The sequence below is a fragment of the Dipodomys merriami genome, unplaced genomic scaffold (genome assembly GCF_024711535.1).
Source record: "Dipodomys merriami isolate MVZ:Mamm:240054 unplaced genomic scaffold, mDipMer1.0.p SCAF_2325, whole genome shotgun sequence".
Taxonomy (NCBI): Eukaryota; Metazoa; Chordata; class Mammalia; order Rodentia; family Heteromyidae; genus Dipodomys; species Dipodomys merriami.
The window spans coordinates 32,927-58,026 of NW_027203744.1; the positions used below are offsets into that span (position 1 = coordinate 32,927).

At 45.0% G+C, this 25,100-nt stretch overlaps 1 long non-coding RNA gene across 4 annotated transcripts; it reads left to right on the plus strand.

The window, feature by feature from the left end:
* Positions 1-23,742, plus strand: LOC138835245 (uncharacterized). 4 transcript variants are annotated; one of them, XR_011374532.1, is made up of 3 exons: positions 1-138; positions 1,831-1,945; positions 23,578-23,742. It is a non-coding gene; the product is annotated as an uncharacterized lncRNA (long non-coding RNA). The 4 variants fall into 4 exon arrangements; XR_011374533.1 differs by lacking the exon at positions 23,578-23,742 and adding an exon at positions 2,518-5,129; XR_011374530.1 differs by lacking the exon at positions 23,578-23,742 and adding an exon at positions 5,139-7,266 and having other exon boundaries at positions 2-138.
* The last annotated feature ends 1,358 nt before the right edge of the window (positions 23,743-25,100 follow it).

The following is a 25,100-nucleotide window of genomic DNA, read 5'->3' on the forward strand; positions in this document are numbered from 1 at the left end:
CGGGCGGGCGGTTGGGGCCGGCGGTTGGCGAGAGTTCGTTGGGGAGCGCGCGGTGCTCTGCGCAGGTGCAGGCGGACCCTGCGGCGGGCAGGCGGGAGGAAGCGGAGGTGAGAGCGGCGGCGCCGCCCGACCCGCAGAGTGAGTGCGAGCGGAGCCGCAGGGCCGGCTGGGCCGGTGGGGGTGGCAGGCAGGAGGCTCCAGGGAGAACAGGCTGGGGACAGAGCCGGGCACGCGCTGCGGAGCCGGCGGGGAGGAGGTCTGGGCCAGAGCGGGCCTGGAACCTCCCGCCCCTCCCCCAGTTCCCCTATCCGACGCCCCGCCGCCTCCCTGGACTAGGGGACGACGACCGGGACGCGCCCGCCGAGCTCCGGACTGGGGGGAAGTCTGGGCGCCGAGGGCGGGAGTGGGGGTGCGGCGTCCCGGGCCGGGGCGCAGGGCCGGGGACCCAGCGAGACGTGTGCACCGGGACTGGCTCGCGGGACGTCGGGACGGCGGAGTCCGGAGCCCGGGCAGCTGCTCCGGACGCGGCCGGCGGGGACCTGGGCCGGGCTCCGGGTCGTGTGGAGCGGAGCAGCGCCCGGGAGCGCGTTCCGGGCCGGCTCGGTGGATGGGGCGGGGGGGCGAGGGGGAGGCGCAGGGGGCGCGGTGGACAGCTGCGATCCCCGCAAACTCCCGCCTCCTGGGCACTCGCCCGGACCCAGGTGGCGGGGGCTCGCGGTGACCCGGGCGGGAGGCGTGGCCCCGCCGGCGCGCCCCGCAGGACCAGGCAGCAGCGCTCGGGGTCGTGGAGCTGGAGCTGAGAGCGCCGCCCCTGTGGCCCTGGGTTGGCTTCCAGGGCTGAGGAATTGATGCCTCCTGTCTGGGGCTGGGTTGGAGCCAGGAAAGTCCCTCAGAGCCAAGGGCGGGAGCATGCACAGAGTGCAAGTGTGGCTGACCACATGGGGGGGGGGCTCTGTCTCCAGGGCCTCCCCTCCCACTGATCCTGTCGCCCATGGAAGTTGGTCAGGAGGGTCAGGGGCCTTTGGTTTCAGGAGCAGCCCTGGCTTATTGCCAAAGGACTTTCCTCCAGCAGGGCAGGTCCCCGCAGGGCCAGCCCAGGGCCCTGGACAGCTCCCCAGGCCTCAGCCTGCACAGGCCTCCCACCCCTGCCTTTGCTGAGACAGTAGGTCCATTCAGCTTTGTTACCAAAGCGCAAGCAACCAGATTTGAGTGCCCCCAGCCATCCAAGCAGATAGCTTGGCTTAGCAGACTTCCTGTTGAATTTGGAAAAGGTTGAGAATTGTTCAATCTGGCTGCCTTGCAGAGCAGAAGGTGCTTGCAACAGCTGGGCACATTCAGTTTGGCTTCTGTCTACTAGGCTAGGGCTTGCATGCTTAAGGAAGATGTGACATGATGACGCTAATTTTGTAGGTTCAGACTAGTTATTTAAAACATCATTAGGCCTGACGTGGCTGCTCATGCCTATAATTCTAACTGTTCAAGAGGACCAAGGTTTGAGGCCAGCACAAGCAGGAGAGGCCAAGTAACCCTTATCTACAATTAAACATCAAAAACCTAAAGTGGAGGTGTGGCTCTCAAGGGTTAGAGCACCAACCCAAGGCGGCAGGGCCTGGGACCTGATTAAAGCCCCACTACTGGCACAATAAACAAATAAATAAATGGTAAAACCTGCAGTGGAGTGAGCAGAGGAGAAACTTTCACAAACTATACACTGGGTTTTGGTTTTTTTAAATATTGTTATTGTAAAAGTGATGTACAGAGGGGTCAGAGTTATATAAGTCAGGTAATGAGTGCATTCCTTTTTTGACAATGTCATCCCTTCCCTTGCAGATCTTATGCCCAGATAAGGATCCCCAGAGACCACCAAGGAGCCGATATTCCTTGCACACGAGAGTCATTTATTACAAGCTCCAGCCTGGACTCGCAACCATCACCAACGCAGCGGGTGAGAGTTGAGAGCTGTGACCCTTCCTTCAGCAGGGTTTTTATAGGGTTTCAGGGACATTCTATACATCATAGCATCACTTAGCAAATTATTTCACACCGCGGGAAAATAATAAAATAATTCTAAAAGATGATTAGTTTAACCAGTGCAGGAATCAACCAGAATTGGGGTTGGCTGGTTCATGGGGCTGATGCTCTTCAAAATGATTGGCTAAAGCAATGATCTGAGCTGCGACCAAGTGGTCTTTATCTTGCAGGAACACTTGGAACTTAGCTGTAGTTAGTGGAATTAACCATAAAGGGGATTGTTCCTGGTATTTGGGCTCAAGGGGAGTTGCTGCTACAGTTCCTGGAGTTTCAGATATCGTGCCTTAACAGGATGGAATCGAAACCTAAAATGGCTATATTATATTTTGTTCAGGCTTCACACATTCTCCCACTTTTCCCTATAGTCCCCACCCACAAGTTGAATAGTCCATTTTCAACATTGTGTAGTGAATACTGCTGCTGCCTTTGTTCATCCTTTGTGAACACCCTCCATTTCTGTGCTCCACCTTACCCTCCCAAAGACAGATAAATGAACAAGACAAGAGGAAGAGAAAACAAAAACCGCAACAAAGGGGAAAAAACCCACTTTTCCTGGAGTTCATTTTGATAAATATTATTTTATATGACCAGATGTACATAGATGTTGCGCCTCTGTGATCCTCTCCTAAAAATATCCTCCTGATCTCACTCTGTGCACACACTTGATCTTAATGACTAATGTATGGCTTGATATGTGGTGTGTGTGTGTGTTTAATACCATGCTGGGATTTAAACTCAGAACCTTGTGATATTGCTTGGGATTTGTCTGCTACTGCTGGCTCCAGACCTCAATTCTCAGCTCTCAGCCTCCTTAGCAGCTAGAATCATAGATGTGAGCAGCAGTGTATCTTTTCTTTCTTTCCTTTTTTTTTTTCTTTTTGCCAGCTCTTAGGCTTGAACTCAGGGCCTGGGCACTGTCCCTGAGTTGTTTTTGCTCAAGGCTAGCACTCTACCACTTAAGCCACAGCACCATTTCTGGCTCTTTTTGTTTATGTGGTACTGAGGAATTGAACCCAGGACTTCATACATGCTAAGCAAGCACTGTACCATAAAGCCACATAGTAGGCCCCTCTTTTTTTTTTTTTAACTTTTTAATAATCCAGGAAGTTCTAGGAACCTATACTTTTTTTTACCAACTTTATAGTGACTCTGTGACAATATTGAAATAAGAAAGACATAGCTGTTTCCTGTAGACCACATACTGTTGGTTTAATCTGTAAAAGTCACTATTTCTAAAGGTTGAAGCAGTAGCAGTGTCAGTCATTTGCTTAACTTTAAAAAAAGTATTTTTTTAAAATACATTAAAAAAAAGTATTTTTTTCTTGTATGTTCAAGTTTGAAGTCAGGGCTTTGTGTTGCAAGGCAGACACACTACCATGTGACCCAGGCCCTTAGTTCTCTATATTTTCTATAGTTATTTTTTTGAGATAGGGTCTCACTTTTCATCCCTGCTGGCGTGAATGGACTGCTGGTCCTGGGCTGGCAGGTGCACACTGCTGCTCCCTGTTGAATTTTCTGTTGAGGTGGGATCTCAACATCTTTTTGGCCTAGGCTGACCTGAAACCGAGATCCTCCTGATTTTTCTGTCTGCTTATGGAACACAGCAGTGTGCTAGGCCCAAACATCACCCTCCTGGAGGGATCAGAAACCAAGGACATGCTTTTCACTGTGGTGGTGCAGAATTACTTAGTTACTGTACTTTAAATCTGTGTGCTAGTTTAGAACTTTGTAGATCTTCAGAAATTTACTCTGCCATGCCTTCCTTTTCCTATTTTATGCCGAGCAGTTACCATATATGTGATTTTAATTAAGAGATTTGCAGAGACCCTGGAAAATCTCTTTTGCTAGTAGCCACAGTGCTGTGTTATGTGATTCAGTTAGGCATTTCAGCCAGTCAGGACTTGAACCCCTTTATCTAAAGAAGCAAGCCAAGGGTTTCTAACTTCAGCATTGTCCAAAACATAAGGATGTGAAAGCCAGCCCTCCATCCAGAGTTCCAGTGTGACCTTGGACTTTACCCGCCCCCAAGCCTTCCAGTATATCAGCGTTGTGTTTGCAGGCGAAGCAAAGCCAGGTCATGTGCAGCATGCACACAAATTGCTCTGCTGAGTCAGTTCTGAGCATAATTTAAGCTGTGTGAGTATTAGCTATCATGACCTACCTATCATAACCACAAATGAAGCCTGCCAGGCTTCAGTTCTCACAATCTATGATTAAATTAATGGCCTGTGTCTCTTCTGATGTTTTGCAAAGTTAGTGCATGGATAATTTGAGCAGAGTTTTGTCACTGTCCTCAAGTCAAGGAGGGCGGAGGGGGTAGGGCAGAGGGGTGATGGGAGAGTAGAGTAGGAGGGGAAGTACGTGTGGGCACAGGAATTCTAACATAGTGGTGAGTGGAGAATTAGTCATATGTATAAATAGGAGATGCTGCTCAAGGTTTCTGAGGCTCCATTTCCTCCCCTACTTCCCCTAACACTGGCTTCCAGAAATGGAGTGAAATTATTATTGGAACCACAACTTTAAGAATTGAGGCTACAGTTTGGGCTATTTTAGTTGTAAAAGTTAATGAAGTGTTGTAAGTTAAATCATTCCAGAAGCCACATCTTGGAGTCTTTATTATACAGTTAATAGGCTGCAGGCTGTCAGTTGTTACAAAGGCCTGCAGCATGCAAATACTCCTAACACAGCTAGGAAACATACTAAAGTGGAAAGAGAACAAAAACAATACCAACAAGCCAATTCAGCGCCAGTGGAGAGCTGAATTGGGACTCCATGATAACTGGAGACAAGCCAGGAGACAGGACAGAGGACACAATTACAGAGACACTCGTTGCATGGATCCAGCGGCTAGGCTGGTCAGGGCCTAAATAGGTCAGCACATGAGGCAGATCCTCAGGGAATTCCCAGTCCCAGGCACTAGACTGACAGATTCAGTAGCCTATCAGCCAAGTGCCTGCCCCTGCCTCCAGGGGTCCGGGCATTACCTGGGAGGCAGATGAAGGTGGGGGGGGGTTCCTTCTCCCAGCATGAAGACAAGATGCCAGACTCTACCATCCACCATGTGGCCAATATGGCACCGGCCAGACCTGACCTCCTTATTTCCCTAGGAACAAAAATTTTCCTCAGTTGAAAATGCTGGAAATGCTGGGTGCTGGTGGCTGGCGACTATAATCCCAGCTACTCAGGAGACTGAGATCTGAGGATCATGGTTCAAAGCCAGCCCAGGCAGGACAATTCGTGAGACTCTTATCTCCAATAAACCACCGGAAAACTGGAAATGGCACTATGGCTCAAGTGGTAGAGCACTCGCCTTGAGCTGAAGAGCTGAGGGACAGCACCCAGGCCCAGAGTTCAAGCCCCACAACCTACAAAAAAGAAGAAAAAATGAAAATGCTGGAAACTTGGTACTTGATCCACTCCAGGGAGAACTGTATTTCTGCACAAAAGAGCAGTATTTGGAGGGATGGTGGGTGGGTAAGCACTAGCACATGGTTTGGAGAACCAGCATGGGGTTGATTCTTCCCCTGGGCAGGAACCCTTTAACCCTCATTCAATTTGGAAGCCACAGGAGAGTCTGCACATAATCTCCTTTTATCTAGGGTTTGGAGGTTGAACGTCTCAGGGGTATTTGGAGAACAGATCTGAGCCTAAAGCCAATTCTGTTGATTCTTTTTTCTGCTACCGTTTCCCTCCTCTACGTCCTGATGTCTGCATGTACTGGTTGATTGCTTCTCTTGTTGGTTTTCCTGGACTTGCCAGCCTCAGAGACTAAGATGCTTGAGTCAGACTTTTACTGTAGTAGCTTCTGGGGAGGATCTTCATTCCTGCATGCTGATAGAAATGCTCAGTGGGCATTTGTGGTTGTTAGCACCTGTAATCCCAGCTATTCAAGAAGCTGAAGCTGGAGGATCAAGAAGATGCATTTATGCCCATGTAATTGTAACCCCTCTGTACAGTATGTTCACAAATAAAATAAAAAAAAAAAAGAAGATGCATTTGTCCTAGTTCAGCTGAGGGAGTTGCTCAAGTTGCATGCCACCTTGGCTTCTGTCCCCAGCACCATTAAACACACACACACACACACAGAAGAAATGAATGCTCTTGGTTGTGAGGGCTGGGCCTGTGGTTGCCATGGAAACCAAGGGCTACTTGTTGCCACCAAGGCAGAGCTCTGCAGACCTGACTTGTCTTTGGATGTGCCATACTGCAGATGGCCTTGGCCTTCCCCTTCCCATGGGGACAGGTGTCCCTCAGCCTAGCCCAGGATAGATGTACTCTGGCATGTGAGCCAGAGTATAACTTAGTTAATCAAAAGGAGAACTATTGCCATGAAAAATGATTTTTTTTATTTTCTCATTTTTTTCTTATTCTTTTTGTACCGGTACTGGGGCTTGAACTCAGGGCTAAGTTCTCTCTTAGCTTTTTCACTGGTGCTCACCAGTTGAGTCACACTTCCACTTCTGGCTTTTTGGTGGTTAATTGGAGATAAAGAGTCTCATGGACTTTCCTGTCCAGGCTGGCTTTGAACAGGGATCCTCAGATCTCAGCCTCCTGAATAGCTAAGATTACAGGCCACCGAGTCCTGGTGAAAGCAACAGCATAGGCCCCATGGTGTTGCTGTTGTTTTAGACTATAGATGAATACAGAGTGTGTTAGGCAGGGTGGCTTACCCCGGGGACAGGGGAGGGGGGTTGTTCAGGTTTCTAGTAATGTTCTTTCTCTACTTACAGAACTGCCCTTGAAATTGGCCCTCTTATTTCACAAAGTCTGGGTCTCAATGCTATTGACATTTCAAGCTTTATAACCAAAAAGTTCCCCTCCCCTCTTCCTGGGGAGGGCTTTGCCCATTGTGTTGGGATAACCAAAAATGTGTCTACCCTGTCCAGATTGTCCACTGGGGGAGCTCCCAACCCTCTCCCCCCTCCTGCCTAGATGAGAACCCCTGCTTTGTTCTCCCTAAGAAGTGAGAGCAGTTGTATGATATCAGAACATCTAGACTTCTGCAGCAGGTGTAAGCTTTGTTTTTGTTTTCATTCTTCTGAGCCTAGAAGGAGGATTCCCACGTGGAAGATTCCCACTAGGAGGCTTTGCTCTTTGTGTTCACTTAATTTTCCTGGGGTTCTTTGCCCTTTGTGTTGATTTATTTTCCTTAGGCTCTCCACATTTCCTCCCCAGTTTCCTTCACTCCTACAAGGCCATTCATTGTCTTCCTAACACTCCCTAAATGCTTTGCAATTTCAGCCTTCCTGTTTCTTTCTCTTATTTACCTACATGATGGTGGCAGGGAGAAGTGGTGACTGGTGAGTTTGAGTCTTATTTTTCTAACAAGGTTTGGATTCTGAGTGCTGGTGACTGAGTTGATAGCCGCCTTTAGAGGATAAGAAGAGTAAGATGGGTGGAGGAGGGTGGGTAACTGGGCCAGCCTGGCTTACTTAGTGGCCAGAGTCAGAAAAGAAAGACATGTATAGAATAGAGGCAGTGACTTAAGGGCCACACACCTCTTTCTCAGTCTCTCAAGTCCTCTTGGCTAGCTGGGTAATAAGGGATAATTGGTACTTGGTTAGTGTCCCCAAAATATTGCAGCAGAAGGCTGGAGATACTTGTGTACTTGATTAAATTAATTAATTATTTTGGGTTGCCACTGGGGCTTGAACTTTTTCCTTTCAAGGCTGGTACTCTACCATTTGAGGTATACCTTTACTTCCCGCTCGTGGCTTTTTATTTGTTAATTGGAGCTAAGAGTCTCATGGACTTTTCTGTTCTAGGCTGGCTTTGAGCTGTGATTCTCAAACTTCACCTTCCTAGGTAGTTAGGATTACAAGCATAAGCCACCAGCACCTGGGTCCCAAAATCTTTACCCAGTTTGTCTGTGGAGATTTGTGTCCTAACCCAGCCACATTCTTCTCTTATATAATGACATGCCTTTTGTTTACCTTCTCTCTGGCTGTTGCATCAGGTGGCTTAAGCTGCATCCCTGGGCTGTTGATAAGCTGAGTCTCCCCAAGCAGCCTTCTCAAAAGTCACAGCCCCATACCAACCGTTCACCCTTCCTTCCTTCCTTCCTTCCTTCCTTCCTTCCTTCCTTCCTTCCTTCCTTCCTTCCTTCCTTCCTTCCTTCCTTCCTTCCTTCCTTCCTTCCTTCCTTCCTTCCTTCCTTCCTTCCTTCCTTCCTTCCTTTCTCTGAACCTTTTCATTTTCAGTTTGAAATTGCCAGAGTTTAGGGTTCTGGGGTTTGATGGCTATGAAGTCAAGTCCTATGTGAACTATTTTTTTCCAGGCTACTACACACAATTAGCCTTGATTTTGAAATGTAATGCATTTCCAAATAATGTGTGTGTGTGTGTGTGTGTTAGCCTTAATTTTGAAGTGTAATACATTTCCAAATTGTGTGTGTGTGTGTGTGTGTATGTGTGTGTTTGGGCTCTTTAACTGAAATGTGTACTGACAGGTGGCTTTGCCCTGGGCCCTTCAGGAATCCTATGGCTTGGGAGGTAGAGCCAGTTGAAGGGTTTTGGGCAGATTGCATATATTTTGGCTGAGCAAGAAGTGAATTCCAATAAGACTTGGTAAGGATGGTTTCTCCATGACTCTTGACCACCCTGATCTGTGCTGCCTCACTGTGGCCCAGACTTTTCCAGTAGATTCACGGCCTAGTTCTTTCTATGACCACTTATGGAAGTCACCACTTACTTATTAACCATTTCTGACTAGGGGGAATGAGACTCTTTTTTCCATATGCTAGGTGATAAATTGGTGCTGAGTGTGTCAGATGCACACATCTACACACATTCAAGCAGTTATACTTAGAATGGAAGGTGGTCAGCAGCAGAGAAACAATTCTGTCAGCCACTGAATCCCATTTATTCTGGTGTGTGTCGCTTTTACAGTAAGTTGAATCAAATCTCATCGAAGCAAAGCTTTAGCCAAGGAGTGGGGGTGTTGTTACTACATCTGGCCTTCACTTATGGTCAGTGCTTTCTCAGTTCCATTCCTCACCTGAACCTGTTCTAGAAACCTCCCCTCCGTTCTGAAAATGCTTTATTTCCTCTAGGTGTTGGGGTTGTAGGTGATGATAATGCGCAAACCTAGCATGCATAAGGCCTTACTATTCCAGGCCCTCCGAGATAGGGGTAGGGATGAAGAAAAAAAAAAAAACAAGAAAAAGGAATTGGGAAGCATATCCTGTGTTTTAGCAGTACTTAGGGCTTGGACCTCACTGTAAATACCTTGGTGCTCCACCACTTGAGTCATGCCTTTAGCCAAGCTTTTTGCTGGTTATTTTGGGAGAAGGCATCTCCTACACTTCTCTGCCTATGCTTGCTTTGAACTGGGATTCTCCAGATTTCAGCCTCCTAAGTAGCAAAAATCATAAGTGTGAGCTACCTCTGGGTCTGGCTGAAGGAATTGTATACTTAAAATCCATATAAATATTTCATTTGAGCTATATAACACTCCATCAATCCATCATGCACCATCTATTCATCATCTATCCGTCCATCCATCCATCCATCCATCCATCCATCATGCATCATCTATTCATCATCTATCCACCCATCCAGTCAGCCATGTGACAGTCACTCTGATTATATTGTATATTCTTTGGTCAGAGGACTCTTTGTGAGGAGCATGGGAGTGAGTGCTGAATTGGAGGAAAACCTGTTAAAAGACAGCAGTAATTAAATATACTAAATGTATGCTTACAGTGTTTGTTTTTAGAGGAAGGAGTTCACTACTGATCTGAGTATTAAGGAGGATAACATGCCCATGGAATTCTGCAGGCAGTGTAAGGAAGTCTGAAAGGTCCTGTGCCACCTCTGCTGGGAGCTGGGCATTTGAATTGAGTGGGAAACAAAGCTAATGGATCTTAGGGGAGAGAAAGAGGCAGTCAGATTTCCCTGAGAATTCTTCACTCCCAGAGTGACCAAGAGGGTGATAGATTAGCTAATATAGCCAGCAGGAAGAGGCCCTGACCAGTGTGAACTGTGAATTTCTGTCTTTGAGGCCTACCCAGGTAAACACCATGGTCTCTGCTAGATCAATCAATGAAGCAGTGTGCTTGCTGTGAAAATGCCATTTGAAAACAGTTCAGCCCTCCCCTACAACACATTTCATGTGTTGATGCTAGGTCAGGAGGGGTGGACATTTGCTCCTGATGTTCACAACCAAGCATCGATAAGAGCGAACCCTAAAGGATTTGCTGATTGATTGGATTTGGGGAAATAGGGAAAGAAGGAGTCTTTGAAGTCAAAGCTTAATAAGGGTTCAAATCTCTTTCTGAGTATACCAGATGGGCGATTGGGGTAATTCAGTGATCTCCCCCCCTCCTCAGCTTTTACTTTTCTCAACCACAGGTGGTCTGAGCTGTACACTTCATGGTGTTGAGGTAGATAAATGTAATCCAATGGAGTGCCCCAAATGCATCAGATTGGCCAGTGCTGTTGATGTTATTGTTAATCATTTTGTAATTTCTACTCAGGTTTTTAATTCAGATACCCTCCTAGAATCACCTAGAGATCCACTTGGTTATTTCATTGCTCCTCCTAAAATCTCATTATTTTTGTTCCATAATTCCTTCAAGAATGCAGAAGTTCCCTGCTGGCATATAGACCAGGATAAAGTACAGTCAGTTCTAAATGAAAAGAACTGGAGTAATGAATCCTGTTACCAGTTGGTTTGCACTTCCCTAAAAGCCTTGGTAAACTGAGGCTTACATCTACTTCCACTTGAACCAACCTGAGATTCTGCTGTTTTATTATATTTTTACTTTGGAGGGAGAGAATGGATGTTGCTGAGATTCTCTCCTTTTTCTCTGTTCCAGTTTTCTGGGATGTTTATGAAGGATTTACTTCATTCAAGCTGGATTTCCTGTGATTGCATGATATGTCAAGCAATCTCAGGTGTTATAATCACCCTTTATGTATGTGTGTGTGTGTGTGTGTGTGTGTGTAAATGTGCTTGTGCATGTACTTGCCAAAACTGGATCTTGAACTCAAAGCCTCATGTTCTTGCTTACTTTTTTACTAAGGCTGTTGTTCTGCCATTAGAGCCACACCTCCACATTCATCTTTTTGCTAGTAAATTGGAGATAAGAGTCTTGCAGTTTTTTCTGCCTGTCCTGTCTTGAAACTGAGATCTGAGGATCTCAGCCTCCAGCGTAGCTAGGATTACAGCCATAAGCCACCTGCCTGGTGTATCATTGCACTTTGCACCACTTGGAACTTTCCAGTAGGTAGGAGATTATTGAAATTGGCTGTGGGCAGTGACAAGCTGTTAGATCTTTCTTCTTTGAGCTAGTTCATCAGATTGTCAGCCAGATTAGAAATCACTCCCAGCATAAAAAATAAAGAACTAAAAAGAGGATGAGTATGGCTCTAAGTGTATAGATCTTGTCTAGCTCAATTGTTCCAGAATAATGAATTATACCAACTTGTACTTTGCAAAGGGCCCTGTGCTAGAGGCTGACCTCATTCCCTTTCTGGTTGTTATTTCTGGTTATTGGTGGTTTGTTGGGCTACTTTTCCGCCTTCCACTCTTCTTTTCTTACAGGCTCGGCAGCTCCTGGTACAGCAGTTCATGTCCCCGATGCACTAGTTCCTTAGTAATGGCTTTTATGGTGGAATGGTTGGGGAAAAGAAAAAGCTTCATTGTAGACTCTAAGATGCCATAGAGAGAAAGACATATGGAAATGGGAGGTGTTGTCCTGGTGTATATTTGGAGAGTGGGATAGGTGGATTTCTGTCTCCCTCCCACAGCTGTTGTCCTGAAAAGCCATTTATCTGAGCCCTGTATGCAGATCTCCATTGGAACTAACATTTACACACTGTCTCTAGTATACACTTTCTAATCCCACCTTTCTGCTTGGACTCAGGCCCTGGGTGCTTTTCTTGATTTTTGCTCAAGGCTAGTGCTCTCCTACTTTGAGCCACAGTGCCACTTCTGGCTTTTTCTGTGCTTAATTGGAGACAAGTGTCTCACCGACTTTCCTGCCTGGGCTGGCTTTGAACCATAGTCCTCAACTCTCAGCCTCTTGAGTAACTTGGATTGCAGGCTTAAACCACCAGCACCTGGCCCACCTTCTGCTTTTTTTTTTTGTCTTGAAACTTTTGGTTTATTCCTGAATAATGTATTACAAATATGACACGGTTCTACTCTCTTTAATATATCCGGGTCTACTCTCTTTAATCCGATTCAGTTGGAAATATATAAATAGGCATAAACACCCATAATCCTTCTCCTTTCTAAGACACTATCCACATATGCTAGGGTATTATACAAGAGTATGTCATCCACAACTCTTCCTTCCAGTGATTTCTTTCCTTCTACTGCTTATCCAATGAAAAGTGAATAGACACTACTAAAACACCCTAGTAATCACTAACATGTACTACCGTCACCAACAACCATTCCTGTATGTGACCAATTCACCACAGCTTTCTCCTCTTGTGTTCTTAAAACTAGCACTTTGTAGGATTCCTGTTTGACATTGACAAGCCAGAGGTGATCATTTACTAAATACCTTCTACATAGGAGGAGACTTAGAGGGCCACAGCTGGCAGTGTGACTATCTAAGAAGAGAAGCTAAAACCAGCAAAGTCATTCTGCATCCTAAATCGGGTTCTGAGATTCTTCTCCCAGGCATTTAGAATATCTCTCAAGGCTTAAGACCCATCCTGCCCCAGGTCATTGTGTCAGGGGAGAGCTTCAGGTTGTAGGCCAGAGTTTGTGTCAGGTCAGAGGTCCTGGTGTCCTGTCACCGTCTTGGTGTCACTCTGCTGTATCCCAGTGTCCTGGACATCAGGAGCCCCCAGAGGAGGAGAGCAGAAGTCTTCATGACAGCCCCGCCTCCTGCTCACAGACAGGCCCTACATATGCACAACATGCCCACCGGAAGACCAGGGCTCCAGAGGACAGAGGCATTTCTGGGTCAAGCCCCACATCTGTGCCCCGTGTCCCCATCCTCGACCATCCTGCTTCTTTCTCCCTTCCCCTGCCCCAGCTTCTGTGGGTGAAGCAGGCATGTCTGACCACACCAAGGGAGGGCCAGGTTGGGGGGGGGGGCTCCTACACATGTGGTTATCTCGGCAGAGAGCACCATGGCCTCAGTCATTTATGTCTCTAGGATATAATTGCATATTATTTTCCTAGTAGCTATCAAGGGTTTCAGTGAACTATGGAAACTTGAGCTGTGGAAACTTGATCGTATCTTGGCTCTTTCCAGGCTGCTGTGCTTTATCCTGATGCTTGAGTGGCTGAGCTGCGCCCACCTCTTTGAAGCCAAGCAGCACATACAGCCAACCCCAAAGCTGAGTCTAATGAGTTCACTCTGGAAGCAGAGCAAATCTGGGTCCTTGGGTCTCCTGCCTCTCCCAGGGCCTTTTGCTCTCTCAGGGTTGGGGGTGCTGCTGTGGCTGAGTGTATACATGTGCTATTTATCCTTCCTGTACATCAGGGGCAACCTCTGTTCTAATTATGCATCCTGAAGCTGGAGGCAGACCTGAACCCAGATCCCACCAGTTTCTTTATCCCCACACGCCCTTCTTTCTCTGGGGCCAAAGTAATTCTTTGAGTCTTCTGGAACTTTCCAGTGGTCCCTAGGAAGCCTGACTGGATGTCTTTTGATCTCTTCCTCTTATACAATCACCAATATTCTGCCTTGATAACCTTACCTAATTCAAGCATCCCCTTCTTCCGGCAACCCCACTTCTAAACCCAATAGTCAAGTTAAGCACCTTCCTCTAGGTGCAAAGCTGCTCTGGGGAAAGGTGGTGTGTGTGTGTGTGTGTGTGTGTGTGTGTGTGTGTGTGTGTGTGTGTGTGTGTGTGTGTGTGTGTGTGTGTGTGTGTGTGTGTGTGTGTGTGTGTGTGTGTGTGTGTGTGTGTGTGTGTGTGTGTGTGTGTGTGTGTGTGTGTCCCCTTTAGGAAAAGATTGGCAGATTACATTTTTTTTAATTGGGTCTTGGGGCTTGAACTCAGGTACTCTACCACTTTGAGGCACAGCACCACTTCTAGTTTTCTGGTGGTTAATTGGAGATAGAGTCACAAGGACTTCCATGCCTGGGCTTGCTTTGAACCATGATCCTCAGATCTCAGCCTCCTGAGGAGCTAGAATTTAGAAGCATGAAGCAGTAGTCCAGGTTAATCATTCTTCACTTGTTGGAGAAGCAGCCAAATAAGCACATTGCTACTTGTTTATATTAACAGCTTTACAATGAGATTAACATTGAGGGACTCCAGTCTTGGATCCCAGCCAATTGTAAGTTTATTGCTAGTGTAAAATTTACTATGTGTTTGTGTAGCGGGTTGTTCTATGTGCATGGGACATTCAGGAAATGTTTACTGAATGAAAAGTATCCTAAAGGTTTGTGAGAGACGGTTGAGCTGTGAGAGATCCTTTGGCTTGAGTGCTGTGTGATGGCTTGTGATCTAGTTCTCAGTCACTGTTGGGTGACAGATGGTCTCAGAAGCTTAGCTTTGCCCTCCCTGGGGTATGCTGTGGGAATGATGGAAGGAAAGAGAGGTTGAGACTTAATATCCATTCACAGGTTTCAAAAGCCTCTAATGTAAGATTCTAGGTGGTTTTCTCTATTTTCCCAATTTGAATACCATGGTAACTTTATTCTTTATGGTCTCAATGCTGCTTCAAAATTACATGATATTTTCTTCCTGGGTATATTATCTGGTTCAATGCAGAAATCATATAGCAGGGTGAGAATTCAAAGGAATCACTAAATGATACAGGGCAATTTCTGGAGCTTACACTTGAATGTAGGGAAAGGTATATTGGGGGAGGGGGGTTGTTGGCAAGGAGATATCATTGGCATACCAACATCACTTTATTTTTTTAATTCTTTTAAATTTTATTAATTTTTTTTTTTTGGTTGTGGGCCTTGAACTCACAACCTGGGTGTTTTCCCTGAGCTCTTTTGCTCAAGACTAGCACCTACCACTTTGAGCCACAGTACCACTTCTGGTTCTGGTGTTAATTGAAGATAAGAGTCTCATGGGCTTTCTTGCCCTGATTGGCTTTGAACCGCAATCCTCAGATCTCAGCCTCCTGAGGACATGTTTCACCTTCCTAATGTTTATTTTCGTTAAAGTTCGTTGTACTTGTTCTCAGGAACTTTATTATGGTCCTTCACACATGCACCTATGGTAGTTTAATCAGATCTATCACATATTTAGGTACAGGATTTGGTATGTGTTTACTTATATGTTTATCTTCTAGGTCTAGCAACCAAGTATGAGAGTGAATTTGTGTGTACTGGTTATTTCTGAGCTAGGGTCTCACTTCGTGCCCAGTCATGTGCCTAGACTGTCATCTGCCTGTTTTCTTTAAGTTTTCACTTGTTGATAACACATGAGTATCACTTTACCCAACTCTCAGTGGTGAAGGTAACTGGAAAACTTTCCTGCCTAAACTGGTCCTGAAAAGTTATCTGCCTAATGTCAGCCTCCAAAGTAGTTAGGATTATGGGCATGAGCCACCTTCCTTGGCCATTCATTTCCTTATTCAGACATTTTTTAAGGGACAGTGAAGTGTTTAGACAGAGAATGTAAGAAGTAAGTGGATCTCTTTGGAGGTGCCATTATATAATACCTTACTACATATCAGGTCTATTCTAAGATGCTTACCTCATTTGTGACCCTCATTTGTTTATGGCATTGTGTTTACTTAGGGACAGAAAACAGGAGCATTGAGAAGGGAAATAATAGGTCTAATGTTACAAAGTCAGGGAATGAAAAGCCTGGGGTTCAATCTCAAGAGACTTTTTACAAATTTTTATTTTTGCAATTTGGGGTTTGAGCCTAGGACTTGATGCTTGCTAGTTAGGTGCTTTCCCACTCAAGCTACATCTTGAGCCCTTTTTGGTTTGTCGTTATTTATTATTGTTATTATTATAATACTGTTAACACAATATTATATTATTTATAATATATTACATATTTATAAATGTTATAAATTATATAATACAATAATAAAATACTAGGTCTTAAACTCAGAGCCTAGAACTTTTGCTTGACTTTTTACTAAAAGTTGGTGCACTACCATTTGAGCCACAGCTCCACTTCTGGCTTTTTGCCAGTTAATTGGAGCTGCAAGTGTTTTAGATTTGTCTGCTTGGGCCAGCTCTGAGTCATGATCCTTAGATCTCAGCCTCCTGAGTAACTTGGATTATAGGTATGAGCCACCAGTGCCCTTCATGCTTAGGCTAGATGGGACCAGAGGCTATTTTTCTAAAGTCACTCAAAAAAAAAGTAAGTGTCATGTCACCTCAAATGGCTTTGTGGTATCTAGCATCCCTAGAACATTCCACTGGCAAGGCCTAACCCAGGCTTTCTTCCTGGGTCTGGCACACTGGGCAGTGGTGAGATCCATGGGTGGATGTCACTGCAGAGAATTGAGCCTGCAATGTGCAGTTGCTAACAGGTGTGTGGTCTACCAGCGAGGCACTGCCAGCTTCAGCACACAGGAGTCAAGGTAGAAATGTGGGCAGCAGAAGCCTGGAGAGTCCTGAGGTGCGTCTGGGGGCTGGGTGAAGTCCTGGAGGCGGTATCAAGGCTAACATGCTGGAGCAGGTGGTTCAGCTGCCAAGAGCAGCCAGGCCTGTCATGGTGAGATGAGGTGTGTGAGTGGCAGGGTTGGGTCGGGTGTGTGTGGGGGGAGGCTCTGATGGACAGCAGCTGGGCAAGTCTTCTGACAAGGAGCCTCCTGCCAGGCTGGCCTGGCCACCTCCTCAATAAACAGCCAGGGGATCCCCAGGGGTCTCTATGCCTTAAGTGGGGAGTGGTCATGATGTTTAAGAGATAAGGGAGGCAAAAAGAGAGCAGAGCTTATAGCAAGGAAGAAATACAGAGGTTGGAAGGGGCTTAGCTGGGCTCTGGTGGCTCACACCTGTAATCCTAGCTACTCAGAAGGCTGAGATCTGAGGATCATGATTCAAAACCAGCATGGGCAGGAAAGTCCATGAGACTCTTATCTCTTATTAACCCCCAGAAAACGGGAAGTGGAGGTAGAGCGTTAGCCTTGAGCAAAAAGGAGCTCAAAGACAGCTCTCGGGCCCTGAGTTCAAGCCCCACAACTGACAAAACAAAAAGAAAGCAACTGGATGTGCATAGGATCAGAATGTGTGATGTCAGTTCTAGAATTTATGAAAATTTTTATTAAAAGTGTGAGAGAGAGGCCGCCGCTGTTGGCTCACGGCTGTAATCCTAGCTACTCAGGAGGCTGAGATCTGAGGATCGCAGTTCAAAGCCAGCTTGGGCAGCAAAGTCCATGAGACTCTTATCTCCAATAAACCACAAGAAAACTGGAAGTGGTGCTGTGGCTCAAGTGGTAGAGTGCTAGCCTTGAGCTGAGGAGCTGAGGGACAGTGCCCAGGCCCAGAGTTCAAACCCCACGACCAACAAAAAATTAAAAAGAGAGAGAGAGAGAGAACCATGGGGAGGAAGAAGAGGAGAAAGAGAAGGAGAAAGTGATGGAGGAGAAGACTAACATTTATTTCTGAGGAAGAGGGAGTCATGCCAGCAAATGGCTTATAAACTAAAGATGTAGTTTAGAAACAAACTGCCAAAAAAAGAAAATCCTAAATGTGGCCATTTTCATAAATCTCTTTATTTTATGAAAAGTAAGCAGAAATATTTTTGCTTAGGAAATGTGGTGTCTGGACTTACTGTCTTCTGTCAGTTATATCAAGAACTCTTGGAAAATAGAGCTAAAAAAGAAAGTTCTTTAAAAGAAAGCTAACTCCTTGAAAATGATGATTCTTACATGGTATACTGCTGATAGATTCATGTTTTTTGTTTTTTTTTTGGTCCGTTGTGGGGCTTGAACTCTGGGCCTGGGCACTGTCCCTCAGCTCTTCAGCTCAAGGTGAGCGCTCTACCACTTGAGCTACAGTGCCACTTCCGGTTTCCTGGTGGTTTATTGGAGATAGGAGTCTCACGGTCTCTCCTGCCCGGGCTGGCTTTGAACCGATCTCAGCCTCCTGAGTAGCTAGGATTACAGGTGTGAGCCACCAGCGCCCGGCAGATTCATGTTTTAAAAATAAAATTTTCCAGCCAGGAACTGATATCTCGGGCCTATCATCTTAGCTGTTGAGGAGGCTGAGATCTGAAGATTGAAGTTTGAAGCCAGCCAGGGCAGGAAAGACCCTGAGACTCTTTATTTCTAGTTAATCAGCAAAAAGCGGGAAGTGGAGGTGTGGTTCAAGTGGTAGAGTGTCAGGCTTGAGTGAAAAAGCCACGTGAGAACAAGGCCCTGATGTTAAGCCCCAGCACACACACACACACAATTCCCAGAATAATCTAAAATAAAGAACAAAGACTTGTCTGCTGTAAAATGATCTTCCTGTGGATAACAGGAAGGACGTGCGACTTGGGAACTACTGCTTAGATAGAAGCCTGGCCACTAATGTGCTAGTCCTGCAAAATCAGCTCTTTTGAAGCTGCAAACACAGCTTTGGAAACAGAAGGTTTAAGGATTAGCTATGGCGTGTGTAAGTTATGAAAACTTACTGAAGGAGTTAAGTAATTTTGATCCAATATTCTAAATCCAAATACTTTCCAGTTGATTGTAGGAATTCACTTTTTAGGTTTGTGGAATACAGGGAATAGAACCAGTTTGTTTCTCTTAGACCAGAATTTCTTTGAGGCCTTTTCTTTCCCTCAGGTGAAAGGCAGATTTCTCAGTGAGTCTACAGAAAGCTAGCCACATATTATGCAGGGTGCCCCAGGCCTTGAAGAGCTGGCAAGGTAGGCAGGAATATTTGTGTGTAAGCAGGCAAATGTTCAAAAATACGACCCCTGGAAAAGACTTCTGACTGATTTTACTGGTCAGACAAGGAGCGCATGTCATCCTGAGGGCCTTATGCAGGCAGAGATAAAGCGGTGGGACTAGATGAGTGTGGTCTGTGTGGGAGCTTTGCTCAGGGTTGGCTCTTGGACAGAGGCACAATAGCTCACCTATTTGGTACAATAGCCATGAGATGGCTGTGGTACTGGTGTCTGGTTTATCATCTGCAGGCTACACAATGTTCTTCCAAGTTGAGCCTCCTGTGATTCCCAGAAGACTGATTCTGTGCAGAGTGGAGTGGCAGCTTTTGTGTCTGCCAGCTTGTGGTAGGAGCTGCTTAGGTCCACCGAGCCATGGTACATGTGGTAGGAAATAGGGAATATGCTGATGGATTCAAGCTCTCCTTAAAGATATTTTTTCTTTATGTCAGGTGCTAGTGGCTCATGCTTGTAATGATAGCTACTCAGGACACTGAGATCTGAGGATCATGGTTCAAAGCCAGCCAAGACTACAGAGTTCATGAGACTCTCATCTCAATTAACCACCAGAAAATTAGACATGGAGCTGTGGCTCCAAGTGTGTAGAGCACTAGCCTTGAGTACAAAAGCTCAGGGACAGTGCCTAGGCCCTAAGTTCAAGCCCAGGACAACCTCCCCCCATATACACACCACACACACACACACACACACATAAATCTAGGAATTTTGTTTTGTTTAACAGAGATCTACTGAGTCTCTGGTTAGATTTGATTGGCCCCTACATACTGGGGTAGCCAAGACCAAAGGATGGAAGGTGAGGGAGTCATGGAGATGAATTAAGATGACTTGTTCTCAAGGGACAAGAAGAAAAGGGAGAGATACAAAGTCCTCCAGGGTGAGTCAGTTATTGTACTAAGTACAGTTAGAACAGTTCCATCTCTGTGGGGAGGGCTGGGAGGATTGCTCTGTCATGGCAATATCTCACTGTTACAAGGGGGGGCAGAAGAAAGACAGGGACATTTCAGCCGAGCCAGTGGCATAAGTGTGGAGAAGGGACTTTTCCATTTTTCTTTTTACTATGAGAAGTATATTGAGCTTGTATAAAATAGGATTTCCTGAGCCCAGATGATGGGAGGTCTTGTATGTGAAACTTAGAGATTTCAATGTTCTAATCATCATTCAGAATCCATGATGGATTTTACAACAACAGAGAGGCGTGAGCAAAATTGAGGAGGGGGGTGGGAGCTATTTTGTCCAATCAGTTGGCATGGTAATTGGAGAAAATGAGAGCAGCGAGTTGCAGGGTTGTTTTCAGGGATCTGCTGATGGAATCCTGAGAGCAAAAGTGGTAGGAAGAGTGAGGGAATGAACATGGAAGATGCAGCTGTGGAAGGAGTGACAAGGAGATTTGGTGTCTTGTGTTGATTTAACAACAGAGTATGTCATCAGCAACTTATGGAAGCCATTACTGGAGATGGGCTGGTGCTCAGGAAGGCTCTGAGGTTGGGAAAGCAGAATAAAAGCTCCAGGATGTGTGTGTGTGTGTGTGTGTGGTGGTGTGTGTGTGTGTGTGTGTGTGTGTGTGTGTGTGTGTGGTGTGTGTGTGTGTGTGTGTGTGTGTGTGTGTGTGTGTGTGTGTGTGTACTATAACCATCATCCTACCTTGAGATGAGAGAGGCAGGAGATCAGATGATAAGGGGTGGGGAGATTGAAGATGGAAGTAAAAGTCAATGTTTCTCCTGGGCTGCAGTGCAGCCACAGTGAGAGCCAGCGAAGGTGTTGGGGTGGGGTGGGGAGGTGGGAGAACCCGGTGTACTGCTGGGGCATGTGGAGGCCCAGGGAACTGGGTGTGATGACTTATGCTTGTACATTTCATCAGTTAATGAAGCAGAGTTTAAATGCTCCAACAGTGAGATGTTTAAGACTGTTTGGAAACAAAACCACAGACTTAGAATAATAGTTAAGTCAATAAGATCCACAAACTGATTGATGAAAGAAGACAAGAATGGAAATCTAAGGTCAGATCTGAAAATGTTGCTGGAATTAGGGTGGTTGAGGGGCTCACATTTGATTGGAGCAGATAGAAGTACCAGAAAATGGACCCTAAGGCCAAGCCCTGTCCCTACAGTCATTTTAATTGGCTAGCTTCCATGGTCCTTATGTAACGCTCATTTTAATTGACTAGGCTGCATGGTCCTTACATAACAGTCATTTTAATTGGCTAAGCTACATGGTGGGTAGCTGCCATTCCTTATGGCCTTGACTTTTTTCTTTAATCATTCTGTATTGAGTCTCTAAGCTTTGTACTTCGGTGGTTTTTATTCATTTCATATATCCAAGTTCAGAATATTCTAGATACAATAGAACCCCAGAGACATCTGTCTTTTTAAACTTGATTCTGTATCTATGAATCAGACTTTAATTAAAACTCACAGTATGCTCTGAAAAGCCTCACCTAAAAAGCTGAATTGGGGGAAGAGTTGTGTTCAAAGTCTTGTCCTACCTCAACAACAGTCTCCTTCTCTTCTGATCTGTTGATTCCATGTAATTTAAGATCAAACCTCAGCCTGGTTATTTATACTTTATTTTTTGAGGGTGCAAGAAGTCAGATTTGGCAATAGGAGAGTCCCTGATGAAGCTTACCACATCTGACATTCTGGAGGGGTGTGTGGCAGCTAGAAGCACAAAATTATTGTCTTTACAAAATTGTTGTGTCCTGGGAGATGTTTTGTTCCTAAAGCTCCTCTGACATTTAATTGTGAGAACTCATCTGCCACTTTGCTCACAGTGAGAGCCATAACCAGCTGACCAGTCCTTGCTAAGACCAAGGACTTGTGCATGGAATGTACCACTATAGGCCTCTGTCACCACTTCCATTCTTGTTCTAGAGGAAACCAACTCAGGATGTCAAGAACGCCCCCTCCAACCCTCAGTCCTGAATCTTCCCACTTACAGTGATTAGTTCTGGAGGACATTGCTTCAAATGAAATAAATCATCCCCCTAAAAAAGGGAAATAATACATGTTTTCACTTACCTATAAAAGCTAAAAAGGTTAGTCTTGAAGTACTAGGGAATAGAACCATGATTACCAGAACATGAAAATGAGTGGTTGGGAGTAGCTGGGGGTGGGGTGGGGGAGTGAAGTTGGATAGAAGAGGTAACATGTTTTGGTGCTGGGTTTGAACACAGGACCTCATGCATACAAGTGTATATTGTACCACTGAGCAATACCCCCAGTTTAGAAGGAATAACTATAAAAGTTAACCCATTATGGGTCAAAGGTGATTGATGTTGGGCAGGGATGTAAATGGGGACTGTGGGGTAATGTATACGGTGAAGAACAGATAGAGACAAATATAGAGACACAATTTACATATATATGCATTCAGTATATATATATAAACACATATACTATATATGAAGGTAACAATGAAACCCACTCAACACTGCAAACAGGAGGTTCAGGCAATGTGATAATAAAACAAAGGGTGAACTTGTTCAAAGTATATTGTGTCCATCTATGGCATATAATAATGAAATCCCCCTGTATTATATACATGTGTGCTAATAATAAGTAGAAAAAAATGATTAATTATATGCTTCAAAATAGCTAGCAGAAATGTGCCAGTGGATAGGCCAGTGGATAGACACTCATGTGCCTCTGGTCTGTACCATGCCTGTATCTCACCCCATGAATAGGAACAAGGCCTAGGCAACAATTAAGATAAACACAAACAAAAATATTTAAATAAATTAAAAATGTGAAAACACAGATATTCTTGTTTTCTCTTCTCTCAGGAACTGTGTTTAGCAGAGTTCTGGGCAGAGGCAGACACTGTCTTGATGATGTTGAGGTAGCGAAGTGTAGGTCACCTGCTGCACAATGAGGTGAGGAATTGCACAGGAGCTACAGGGGTTCTGGGGGAAGACTCTATGGACAGTGCTCAGAATTCCCCAGTAGAGCAGATGGAGTGACATTGTTTCCACACAAGTATATTCTGGGGATAAAAAGCTCTTTGAGTAACAGGAGAGGAAAAAAGAGGCCTCTCCCTTTCTGGGGTGTTTCACTTTTAAAAGTTAATTCCTATTTAACTTACAGCTATTCAAGTTCCTAACAGCCCTAGGGATGTGGAAGTTTAGTCTGCAAGACAGATATACTAGTGGGGCAGACTAAGGAAGTACTGGATGACAATGCAGACAAGTTGACAGAACTAGGAAGTGAACTTACCCTATTGTCAGAGAGGCAGGCATAGACCATGCTTCTACATTGATACATATGTAGAAACACACACACATTCACATATATATGTGTACACATCAAGAAAAGCATATATACATATATATATACATATATATGTATATATTTGTGTGTATATACATATACATATATGTATAAGTATATATATATGTATACATATATGTATATATATATATATGTATATATGCTTTTCTTGATGGGCACATCTGAAAATCCAGGACCATGCATTGTATTTCTTGGTTTTCTCTTCCTGTCTTCACCATCCGTTTCTCATTTGATTTGTTCTCTTCGTGTACATAGTCATACCTGACCTTGGAGACAGTGTCTGTTCACATCCCAAATAGAAAGAGTTTGGACATCTCTGGGCCCGTGCCTGTAATCCTAGGATTGCAATCCTGCAATCCTAGCTACCCAGGCGGCTGAGAGCACATTCTCCCCACAGAGCAGGGATCAAATGCGCTACTCAACACTACCAAGCTTCTTGATGAAGTCAGGGTCTCACTAAATTTTTTTTCCAGGCTCCTCTGAAAGTGAAAGATCCTTCAGTTTCTCCAACCCCTCAATCACTGGTTTCAAATTGCTGCCTGGGTACATGGGATTACATGAATGTGTTCAATTTCTATTTCATATCCTAATTTGATTAATTTTGAAGAAATAATAAATAAAATAATTTACATATCAGATGGATGGCTCCAAGTGTTCATTTATTCTCCAGTGATGGCTTACTATTTAGCAGGATTACATTAGATACTATAGTTGAACAGGATGAGATTTCAATTCACTAACTTTCCTTCAGATCAGTCCCATTCAGTTCAGAATCTTCCTAGGAAATAGGAGACAGAGACACAAAGGTCAAGGAAAGCAATATTCTAAGTCCTCTACTGATGTATGGGGTCACAGGCACAGGCTATCTCAGTTCTCATGTCTGGCCTCTTCAAAGATGCCTATGTATGGGGTCCTTTTGGAAGATGGGTAGACTTTTGACAAGTGCTGGAAGGTCACTGTATGAAGGGGGAGATGTGTGAGCAGTGAACATGGGTTAGTGTCAGCCAGAGTCCAGAGAGGGCCTCCTCATTAGAGAGAGTTAGAGGATGGCTGAGAGAGAGTTAGATGGTGTGGTTGGCTAAATATGTTCTGCCAGACTATGCAAGAATAGCATGGAAGTGCTACTCAAATTCAGTTTGGGCCTGGTGCCAGTGGCGCACACCTGTAACCCTAGCATCTCAGGAGGCTGAGTTCTGGGGATCTTGGTTTCCAGCCAGTAGTCGAGGCAGGATAAGGTAAGACTTGCCACCAATTAGCCACCAAAAAAGCTGAAAGCTAAGCAGCATTTCAAGTGGTAGAGCACTAGCCTTGAACAAAAAAGCTAAGGGATAGCACATAGGCCCTGAGTTCAAGCCCCAGGACCAGCATACACACACACACACACAAAAACCCTGAAACAAACAAAAAGTTTAACTAGATGCTTGAGTTTCTGTTATGTTAATCTGGTTCATTGTACATGCATCTTATAATGATTTACTCATAAAGTGAGAACAAGGATAAGGTGTGGAGCTGAGCTCCTCAGGGCTTCAGGATGCTATGTGCCAGGATGCATGGCCACAGTGTGAATGAGAAAGCCTTTGCAACACTGGCCTCCTGGGCCTGACAACTGTGCCAGCTCATGGCAAGCTGTGTGAGCTGGCACGGGCACAACTTTCTCCTTAGCAAGATGGAATACCAATGTCCACCTCACCAGACTGTAGGGAAGACCTTAGGGAAGATATAAAGGACTTGGTAGAGATCATGGCCCACAGTAGCTTCTCAACAGATACCTAGATGAAGATACAGCCATGTTGGCATCCTGGCCTGGTGGTGGTCTCCTTATTCAGAAATCTTTGCTATATTTTCCCCTTTCTTTATTTGTAAATATCTCCAGGAACTTTTAATTTCTACAGATTAGACTATGAAGGGAATGCTACTTCTTATCTCCTACAGATAACAATTCAAACCAAAAACCAGTGGCTTTATATGCTATGTATTTTCACATAGGTACTTTTGC